Source organism: Phyllostomus discolor, chromosome 11 (genome assembly GCF_004126475.2).
Source record: "Phyllostomus discolor isolate MPI-MPIP mPhyDis1 chromosome 11, mPhyDis1.pri.v3, whole genome shotgun sequence".
NCBI classification, from domain to species: domain Eukaryota; kingdom Metazoa; phylum Chordata; class Mammalia; order Chiroptera; family Phyllostomidae; genus Phyllostomus; species Phyllostomus discolor.
Window position 1 is genome coordinate 30,849,013 of NC_040913.2, and position 12,279 is coordinate 30,861,291.

The following is a 12,279-nucleotide window of genomic DNA, read 5'->3' on the forward strand; positions in this document are numbered from 1 at the left end:
TCCAAAAAAAAAAGCTCCATGCCCCGAAGGTTTCACTGCTGAAATTTACCAAACATTTTAGAGATGAAATTATACTAATTATCTATAATCTCTTTCAGAAGATTAAAACAAAGGGAATACCTTCTAAATGATTCTATGAGATCAGCATTAGTACTAATACTAAAACCAACAATACTACATGACAATTACAAATCAACATTTTGTGAACACAGACACAAAAACCCTCAATGTTAGCATATCAAATCCAACCATGTGTAAAATGAATATGGTGCAACCACCTTCAATTTATCCAACGTATGCATGTCTCTCAATATTCTAAAATTCATTAATGTAATCTATCCTATAAACAGGATAAAGAAGAAAAGCACATGATTATATTAGTAGGCACAGAAAAAGGACTTGACAAAGTAAAACAGCCATTCATGATAAAAAAATGACCAGCAAACTAGAAATAAAGAACTTCCTCAACTTAAAAAAAGAACACATACATGAAAACTACAGTTTGCATTATACCTAATGATGAGAAACCCAAAGCTCACCCACTAAGATTAGAAATAAAACAAGAATGTTTCCTCTCAATACTCCTTATCAACATTGTACTGGATGGAGTTCCTAGCTAAAGCTATGATGTAAAAAAATAAAAAGCATACAAATTGAGAAGAAAAAATTACAGATAAAATTATTGTCTATATAGAGAATTTGAAAGAGGGGAAATATGTTAATGGAACTCATAAGAGATTATAGAAAGGTAGAAGGATATAAAGTTAATATGCTAAAAGTAATCACTTTCCTACACCAGCAATGAACAAGTGGAATTTGAAATTAAAAGCATAATACCATTTACATTAGTTCTCCCCAAAACAAAATACTCAGGTATAAATTTAACAAATTGTATACAAAATGTCTATGAGAAAAAAACTGAATGACTGTTGACTGAATGAAATAAAAACACTAAAATAAATGGAGAGACATTTTATGTTTGTTAATGGGAAGACTCTATACTGTCAAGATCTCAGTTCTTCCAACATCCTCTATAGTTCCAGTGTAATCCTAAGCAAAATTTTGGCAAGTCATTTTTGGTGGATAGGAACAAATTGATTCTAAAGTTTACATGGAAAAGCATAAGATCCAGAATAGTGAACTGTGCCATTAAGAGGCATGTATGATACCATGGCCACTTAATTTGGAGGTTTGGATTTGCAGACAATAAAAACCCAAGTCAAAGGTGAATAGCTAAGCACTTTTTTGAAGTGAGAGCAAAGAAAAAGCAAGAATCAAGATCATACATCACCAGGCGGGAGTTCACCAACATCAGAACATAGATGCTGGGGAATCCTGGAAACAGCATTTGGGGCCGACTGGGAATGGTCTGACCGAGGTGGCCTTCCCTCCAGTGAGATTCCAGGGTCTCACTTTGGGGGCTATTGTTAAATATGTTTTAGACAAAAGTGGCTACACACCAAGGGCCTTGTGTGACTTGACTAACCAACTGGTCCCTCTGGGAGAAGGGCCAGCTCTCTCTGGGAAACAGCACGCCTATATTTCACTCTTGAAATGAAGGGCACAGCTTGGGCATAAACAGGGAGGATTCTTGAGGTCCATTTAACACGTCATCAACACAATATAAAAAGAGAAGAAAAATTCAGAAGACTGGCAGTATCCAACTCAAGATGTAATATTAATCCATAGTAAAAAAAATAGACAAATACATTAATGGAATGAAATAGAGGTCCCATAGATAGATACCTGTAAATATAGTCAATTGGTATTTAATAAAGGAACAAAGACAATACAATGGAGAAAAGAGAGTCTTTTAAATAAATGGATAGTCTTTTAAAAAACCTTGACATCTACATGCAGAAAAATACAAAACTATAAAAATCTTAGAAAATAACAGGAGAAAAGTAAAGATGACTTTGGGTTTGGTGATGATTTTTAGATATGATACCAAGGAATAGCCCTTAATAAGCTGAACTTAAATAAATTTTTTAAAAAACATTGGCTCTGAAAAATAACTGCCAGGAGATTTTTAAAAAGTTACAGAGTAAAAGAAAATCTTTTTTGAAACATATCACAAGGGACCATTGCTCAAGATATAAAAGGAACTTTTAAAATAACATGAAAAACAAATTAAAAAAAATAGGTGAAAGAGCTTAAAAGGCATTTCACCAAAGAAGATCTATAGAAGTCAAATAAACAAGAAAAGATGTTCCACAATCTATCTTATCAAGGAAATGTGAAGTAAAAATGAGATACTGCTATACACCTACCAGAAAGGCCCAAATCCAGAAAAGTTACAAGACCAAAAATCATTGGTGAGGATGTGGAGCAACAGGGAGTCATATTAGTTGCTGTTGGGAAAAATAGTACAGCCACTTTGGAAGACGTTTTGTAAGTTTCTTACAAAACTAAACACATTTTTACCATATGATCCACCAATTACATGCCTTGGTATTTACCCAAAGGATTAAAAAATCTCTTTCCACAATAAAACCTCCCCACAGATGTTTATAGCAGTTTTATTCCTAACTACATAAAGACGTTAAGCATTATAATATGAATTATGGGATTATCAGAAGAATAAGGAAAAGGAAACAGCAGAGAGCTTATTATATGAAGCAGCAATGTTAAAAACTTCTCAAATCTGTGGAAAGAAATGGATATAAATGCAATAATTGAATAATAAAATAAGGAACATAACATAACATAATTTTATTTTTTTTGTTTTGCAGTGCATATAGAAGTTATATTTACACTGCACTGTAGCCTATTAAGTGTACATAAATAGTATCATATCTAATAAAAGCAAATAATTTTTAAAGATACTTTGTTTGTTATAAAATCCCAAGAATCATTTGTGTCTTTAGCAAGTCATGTTTTAATTGGTGGGCCAGGGATTTTGCCTCAGTGTTGATGGGTGATGCCTGATGAGGGTGGTTGGTGGCGTGGGAGCTTCTTAAAATAAGACAACGAAGTTTGCAGCACTGATTCACTCTTCAGGAGCAATTTATCCACAGCACATGGTGCCACTCAGTAGCATTTTACTAAGAATAGAACTTCTTTAAAAATAGACGTTGGTCCTGGCTGGTGTAGCTCAGTGGATTGAGCACGGGCTGCGAACCAAAGTGTTGCAGGTTCCATTCCCAGCCAGGGTACATGCCTGGGTTGCAGGCCATAACCCCCAGCAACCGCACATTGATGTCTCTCTCTCTCTGTATCTCCCTCCTTTCCCTCTCTAAAAATAAATAGATAAATAAATCTTTAAAAAAATAGACGTCCATCCTCTCAAACCCTGCCACTGCTTTATAAACTAAGTTTACGTGGTTTTCTAAATTCTTTGCTGTCATTTCAACGATTTTCACAGCACCTTTATCAGAAATAGTTTCCATCACAAAAAAAAAAAACACTTTCTTTGTTCAACCCTAAGAAACATTTATCTATTAAAGTTTTATTATGAGATTGCATTAATTCAATTACATTACCAGGCTCCATGTCCAATTTTAAGTCTCTTAACTGTTTTCACCACCGCTACAGTTACCTCCTTCACTGCCGTGTTGAACCCTTCAAAGTCATCCATGAGATCAGGAATCAACCTCTTCCAAACACTTGTTAACATTAATATTTTGGTCCTTCTCCAGAAATCACGAATGTTCTTGATAGCATCAAGTATAATAAATATTTTCCAGATGGTTTTCAAGTTGTTCAATAAAGGGTAGCCACAAACCTTCAGTTTGTATTAAAAAAAAGAAGAAGAAAGAAAAAAAGATAAAGCAATATCTGTGAAGCACAATATAGTGAAGTGCAATAAAGTGGGGTGTGCCAGTGTAAATAACTCCCAAAACACAGCAAGAAAACAAATAACTCATTAAAAAATGAACAAAGGACTTCAATACCCATTTCTCTAAGAAGATATATAAATGTACAAATGACCAACAGGATAATGTAAGATGACCAATATCAACAGTCATTACAGAATTACAAATCAAAATTACAATGAGATAGCATATCACACCTATTAAGATGGCCACTAAAATAAAAAAAAAAAGGTGCTGAGGATATAGAAAAATTAGCATTCTTATGCACTGTTGATAAGATTATGCAACTACTGTGGAAAACATTGAGGTGTTTTCTAAAAAAAATTATAATAGGAGGTGGGGATGGCTAAAAAAAGTTATAATAGAACTCGTATACAGCAATTTCACTTCTGAATAAGTATTGAAAGCAGAGTCTCAAAGTGATTTTCACATTCATGTTCATTACAGCACTAGCCACAATAGCCAAGAAACCCAAATGTCTATCAGTGGTTACATTGATAAACAAAATGTGATATAAACATATAGTGTAACATTATTCAGCCTTATAAGAAAGGAAATTCTTTCTCTTTTACTTTTTTAAATCCTCACCTGAGGACACTTCATTGCTTTTAGAGAGAGGAAAGGGAGAGAGAGAAATATCATCGATGTGAGAGACAGACACCAATTGGTTGCCTCCCTTAAGATCCTGGGCCACCAAGGGCCAGACCTGCAACCTGGATATGTGCCCTGACTGGGAATCCAACCCACAATCTTTTGGTTACCAGACAAGGGGCCAAGGTTCCCACCAACTGAGCCACACTGCCCAGGGAGAGAAAGAAAATTCTGTCTCGTACTATAACATGGGTGAATTTTGAGGACATTATACTAAATGAAATAAACCCATTACAAAAAACAAATAATGCATGATTCCACTCGTGTGGTGTATTTAAAGAGGTCAAATTCATCAAAACAAAAAGTAAAATGATGGTTTCCAAGGTCAGGTGAGGAGGATTATGAAAAGTTTTGCAAGATAAAAAGTTCTGGAGATTTGTTTCACAACAATAAAAATATACATAGTGCTACTGAACTGTATGCTTAAAAATTGTTAAAATGGTGCATTTTTCATGTTGTATGTTTTTTTCCAGAAACTGCTTTTATTTTTTATTTGTTTTTTTAGTTTAAATTATTTTATTGCCATTCAGTTACAGTTGTCTGTATTTTCTCCCCACCCCTCCTCTCCACCCCCTCCAAACCCACCTCCTTCCCTTGCTTCCACCCTCCCCCTTGGTTTTGTCCATGTGTCCTTTATAGTAGTTCTGAAAACCCTTCTCCCCACTGTCCCCTCCCTGTTCCCCTCTGGCTACTGTTAGATTGTTCTTAATTTCAATGACTCTGGTTATATTTTGTTTGCTTTTTTCTTTTGTTGATTATGTTCCAGTTAAAGGTGTGATCATATGATATTTATCCCTCACCACCAGGCTTATTTCACTTAGCATGATACTCTCCAGCTCCATCCATGCTGTCCTAAAGGGTATAAGCTCCTATGTTATTTTTTTCACAACACAAAAAGGAATGAAAATTAAAAAAATAGCAATTTATAAATTGACCCATTTCTATACTTAAAAATGGTCATACTCATTAATACTTTTAATATTATTTATCAGAATTGAAAAGAAAAATTTAAATGAAAATAAGAAAATGAGTGAATCATTCTTGGTGTATTCACTTATGAATGTTAACAATGAAAAATATTCTTAGTGAAAAATATTTTTAAGATAACATTTTTCAGTGTGTCATTTCTATAAACTCCTCCACACACAGTTTTATATGTCTTATATTATCATATATATTCATAGAATGATATAGTTTTCCAAATACATTGCAAAATTACATGTGAAATGTATTTTTATGCTTACTATACCTTGTAAGTTAGGCTTCTGTGTTGTGAATATTCTCCTGTTAACACAGATATTAAGTGACAGTGCTGGGTTTGCATTCTATGAATCTTGATTCTCTGAATAACAGGGAGCATATTGCTGTATTTCTCATATTTGAAGAGAATGAGAGTATGTATAAAAAGATCAATGGGCTGTCAAATGATTTTTATATATCTGAATCAATATACAGAATATTCACTGCTCATATGGTAGAGTAGTTTTCTGTTATTGGATGTTAATATTTTTAATGTATTTCAAACATGATTTAAAATCAATATAGCAATTCCACTGAACATGGTTATCTATACTGTCCAATCTATTTATGTTTACTGACATTGTATAATTATGTTCTACAATTTTGGAGTTGTCTTTAATAAAATCATTAAAGACGTTTATCAGTTCAACCCTAAAACTTAAAGTTAATTCCATTTGGTCTGTAATTCAAATATTTGTGTGTGTTTACATATTTTAATGTATAAGAGCATTTGGCTAGAAGGCTCTGATGCAGAGTTATCAGAATTTTTCCAAAATACCCATAGGTACTCCCTAAAATAAAAAAAAATAAGTAAAAACATTCAACAGCGCACAAGCTAAAACTAACAGGTAGCAGAGTAACACATTTAGTCAAAATATACACTAGTTCTAATGCTTACAGAAAAAAAATTGAAGAAAGCTTACCAAAAATTAAAAAATCCAAATATCCATGACCTCAATAAACTGAAATTATCTGAGAAGGAATGTGCACATTTGTTCTTTGCTCACCGTACATTACCATACTTATGATCCATTTTCTCTACCAACCATAAAAATAGTGATCCCCTATCTCATCATAGGGACATGAAAAATAATCACCAGCTTTACATAACTATTATTTACTTTTGTGAACAGGAAATGCATGCACACATACATAACTCAAGAGTATATAGTAATAACCTCCCACTTTTCCAGTTTTTAGCTAGTCAATTCCCCTTCCCAGAAGCAACTGCATTACAAAAAATGTCCATGTATAACAACAAATCACATACATTTTTTAAAAGAAATCATCAAGAGCCCTCAGTAATTTTTAGTTCTCTTTCTTAGTCATAGTAAATCCAATAATATTCAGGGGAGCTTCAAACTCTGGCTAAGGGAAGGAAGTCACCCTAAGTTTCGGCTCCTCAATTAACCTGCAAACAAAAATCTTTCTCTAAGGGATTCACAAAGTATATGGCTGCAGCTCCTTGCCAAAATTATTTAGTTTCTCATATACTCCAGCAGGCCTGTCTATTCTAGCTAGTTCACTCTAACTCTGGTGTACTCTCACCAGAAAACAATGTCAAACACCAGAAGCCTTCAGCTGTTATCCTCCCAGTTTTTGTTGTTGCTATTGTTGTTTTATGTTTATGTACCAATAATTCCAATTGGAAACAAAAGTTGTAAAAATAGTAAGAAAAAGGAACTGTTTTATCTGAATGATTTGATAGTAGTCCTGTAGGCATGACATTTCCATTATCATTGCAGTAACTTTCAGACATGATGATTACCAATTAATAATTAAGCTGTATTTCAACAAATTAGGACTTTTGTCTATGTATGCATTGCACAACCATCAGGATTAGGAAGTTAGTGCTAAGATAATATTGCTCTAATCACTAGACCTTATTCAAGATTTATCAAATATTCCAATAATTAAAAAGGCAAATTATCAAGACAATACACTGCTTTTGGTTATGACCGTCATTAGTGCCATTCAGTGCAGGACAGCTCCTCAGAATTTCAAAGAGTACAGGACAGCTATTTAGTAGGACACCCCTCAGTGTGACTTTGGCATTTCCTCATAATTGCATTCTAGATTCATTTTGTATAATTTTGGCAAAAATATCACATAAATGATATGATATTCATATAGCAACCTATTAGGTTACATCCAGTTTTCATTCTTTTCCATCATGGCTGGAAATAATTTTGGTTACATGATTAAAGTGGACTCAGAAGAATTTCACCTCTATGGAGTTATGTTTAACCAGTGTCAAACAGTGCCACTCGGAGTTACCTCTAGGTTTGCTCAACCTGTGCATTCTAAAAGCAGGGGATGTCAAGCCTCGTTTTTTCTAAAATATATTTCCAAAGCAAAATCAATTGATTCATTAAAGAGTAAACAAATTATTAAATGCTAGGCATATGTCAAACACTGTCCTTTTAACTAGAGTTATTTTGTGTGTTATGAAGACATAATGGATGAGCCTGTGTCTATGGTGGAAGAACAGACATGTGAGGTCTGTCCAGAAGATATCCCACCATGTAATATGAAAAATAGAGACATTTACTGAAGAATACATTGTGCACAGGACAATGATGCCTCCCTCCGCCTCAAAGTAGGCACCTTGGGACCTCACATAGTTCTCCCAATCACCATCAAGTGCACCATTATATTTTCCTGAATCTCATCAATGGTCGAAATCTCTTCCTTTTTAAAACTGATTTTAGTTTTGGGAAAATCCAAAAGTCACAGGGTGCTAAATCTGGGCTGTAGGGAGGCTGAGTTACCTGGGTGATTTGATGTTTTGCCAAAGAACTGCAGGAGATGTGATGCATGCATGGGCGTGTTGTCATGATGAAGCTGCCAATCACCAGTTGCCCATAGCTGTGGCCTTCTAAATCATCTGAACAGTTTCCACAGAGGACTATTTAAGCTTAACACAAAATATGGTACAAATTTGTTGTTCTACTCGCTCAGTCCTTTTGAATGTGACAGCCACACAGTACACATGCTTATTCAATGGCGTCTACCGCCCCCACTGACTAGGAGAGTGAAGTCATCATTGTTCATGCATGTGTATTCCAGTCCACCCTCCTTGGCTGTCAGGTTACATTGATATTGCGTAACCTGTTCTTGTTATATTAACAATGGCTGGACTTCTTCTGGACATGCCTCATATATCTCACTTGCCTCTTAGCTCAAGAGTAGAGTGAAATTTAACAAAAGGAAAAGATGACTCTCTTGAAGGGTGGGAATTGAAGAGGCAAAAAGAAAGTCATGTAAGCCTTGGCCAGCGAAAGAGGAGAAGTCATTGATGATTGCTTCTCCCATTATCTCAGATAGCAGAATGTTGGCACTGGGATAGTCTGCTAGACGTGGTGCATTTGTACAAGCTTTCACCCCCCCCCCCCCATTTTCCCCTTCTTTTGAGGCAAGTGTGAAAGGTGGTACCATCACAACCTGAATTGTGGCTACCTCTGAGCCAGATTGAATTTATGGCACCTGCTGTTGAAAACTGATCCTTGCAAATTTGAGTATTCAGTAGCAATTGGAGATTTCAGTGTCATTGGGATACTTCAACTCCTCTGGTTCCTAGAGGGTTGCTAGATTTAGCAAATAAAAACACAGAAAGCTCAGTGAAATTTGAATTTCAAATTAACAACAAATATTTTACAGAAATATTCATTGCTCAATATTGGAGACATACTAATTCTTAAAAATTATTTGTTGCCATTCTGAAATTCAAAGTTAATTGAGCATCTTGTTTATTCTAGCAACAAAACTATAAGAGTGAAAAAAAAAAAACAATAGTGCTGGAGGGATAGCCCCACTGCTGCTCAGAGGAGTCTCAATCCCTGTTATCCGTTGTTTAGGCAAAGCAGAAAGAGCATCTTGGTCACTTAGGGGAAGTGTTTTCTTATTGCACCATAAGGAACTAATAACAAGCCTAATATCTTTGCATATTTGTCCCTTTCAAAATATATGATACATTTGATTATATGTATCTATGTATTATCTATTATGAGCCTCTTTCTACAGACTTAATTTTGTAAGAAATGTAACCATATTTTCATAGAGCTCACTGCAAAAAATGTTGGCTTGATTTTGTTTGTATTGAAATAATTATGCCCACATTAAAGAATAAATGTCAATGAATAAATCCCTTTCTTTTCCTCAGGGCCATGGTTGTATGTACTCCATAGTCAGGGGACATAGAATGGTGGATATGACTGATGTATTTTTACCTGACAAACTCACATTCTCTCTCCTCCCTTCAAAACTCCTTTACCTCACCTTTCTGTCAACATAATTCTCTAATTTTCGCCTCTAAATCCCATAGGAATGGGCATATCCTCTAAAATACAAATAGAAAGACTGGGTCAGGCTTCCTAAGCAAGATTTTTTTCCCTTCTCCCTTATAAAGAGAGAGTTTCAAGGAGAAAGTACCCTTCTTTTCTTTGGATGCAGTGTAGTAAATATGATGCCAAGATCTATGGTAGCTGTTCATTGATCCTTGAGAAGAAGGTAGAACCAAAGCCAACCACTGAGGTTGACTAAGAACAATATGAAAAACCCCAAGGCCTCCATGACATCATTTTGCTGCTAAATTAGTCAGAACCCCTTGGGTTTCTGCTGTGTGAGGTAAAGAATGTCCTATTGCTTAAGCTGTTGTCTGTTGGGTTGTTTGTTACTTGCTGCTAGAAGACTACCATCTGGTTCTCATCATCATCTGTCCATGATGGCATTTATCAATACATCCATCATTTTGTCGTGTCTTTAGTTGTCAGTGCATATGGGCTGCCATGGAATCATCCTTCATCTGATTCTCAAAGTCCCACTGAAGAAAATCACTCTTATGCTACCATCCAGGAAAATCTATGAGGTTGTTTAGGATCATCTGTTAGGTTCTTAATTCATTTGGGAGGTGGGGGCCTCCCTGGACCTTCCGTCCTTCTCAGCCTACCTGAAAAGTTCTACCTGAAAAGCAAAATACATGTTCCTTTTGTTATTTGATTGTGCAAAACTTTCTGATGTGTTTTTTTCTCTTTCCTGGACCTGGATTATGGGACAGGGAAACAAAGATTTTAATGAAAATTGCTGCTAAAATCCATTACCACTTACATGTTCCTCTCCTTCAAGCCTCAATTAGACATTACTTTCCCCAGTTTGAAGTGGCACAACACTCTCTGCTTCTCCATGTGTTTCTCCAGACCCTCTTGTTTATGCCCTGGGTTTTCCTACTCTCCTCCAAAACCAGCCTTATAAAATTCAGGAGTTAAAAAAATGCTTTAGGTTAACATATCCTTCCCTGGAGCAGTGAGCATACAACAGTTTCTGTTCTGTTGAAATGAGTGAGGGGGAAAGAGAGATCAGAAAATATCAAAAATAGTTCTCTTAATATTTCAAACTCATGAACCTGCTCTCTCTCTCTCTCTCTCTCTCTCACACACACACATACACACACACACACACACACACACACTTATTTAGTCATTCTCAACAAGTTCCTTTGCTGTCTTCATTCAGTCCTCAATGCATGTTGATGGCACATTCAGTACACTTCTCAAAAGATATTGGAAATGAAAGATATTCCTATGTATCACAGTTCATTTTCTGGTGTCTAGGCTAAACAAAACCGGCTATATATCCAACCATCCTCAATATCACTTTAAATCTCTCTAGTTTAGCTATCCTTCAGGCTAAATATATCCTGCAGTTAAAAGGCTAATTCTAGCCCTGGCTGGCATAGCTCAGTGAATTGAGCACAGGCTGCGAACCAATGTGTTGCAGGTTTGATTCCCAGCCAGGGAACATGCCTAGGTTGCAGGCTATAACCCCCAGTAACCGCACATTGATGTTTCTCTCTCTCTCTCTCTATCTCCCTCCCTTCCCTCTCTAAAAATAAATAAATAAAATCTTTTTAAAAAAGGCTAATTCTAGAGGTATTTTATAAGGTTCTTATTATAGAGGGTTTTCTGAGACTTGACCCCAATATCTGACAATACTGAGGATTAGGGAAATGTTGTTTCCAAGTTTTACTGGTTAGAGGCAAAGTTCACTGGGGAGAAGGTCATCTTTGGGGAGAAGTGGGAATCTGGGAGGCACTTAAATGGGCCCTTGTTCACGTAAGTGAGAAATAAGATTTTTTATGAAAATAAAGTTTTTGAAACATTATCACATTGTTTTGAATATTAATCTTTAAAATTACTTTCCTCTGGGAAAAATTGCTTCCTTTCAGGAAGATTATCATGATGTTGAAGTCTGTTTACAAAATATTATACAAAAGAAGAAAGGTGATTTTTTTGGTTTTATTTTGCTTTGTTTTGTTTTCCTTACATTACAGAGAAAGAGGAATTGAGGAGCTGGGCTTCAGGTAGAATGGAAGGCAATTGAGAAATATCATTATGGTGAAATCAAACTGACTCCTATAACTAAACAGCATTCAGGAGTCCAAGGAAAAGAAAAGTCAATAGAAATTCATGTGTAGCTGATTGACTCTAAGAGATATGTTCGATTTTGTGTTTTTGTTATTCTTAAAAATTCCTGTATTGCATCTCATTTGTTCTCTTTAAGTTTTCAGTGAAGTAGAGCTGGAATTTAAGACTGGTATTATCTGTTTTCAGGGATATATGGGTAGGAATGTATCTGTGTTTTTAAGACAACAACCAAGAGAACAGTTATTGAATCAGTAGTGACATGCAAGGAATAGGGCAGCTTTCTAATCTTGCTAGCTAGCTTTAACTTATAAATGAAAACCACTCAGGGTCTTTAAACCATCTAAGAATTCCTTAAGGAGTGTCATACATAA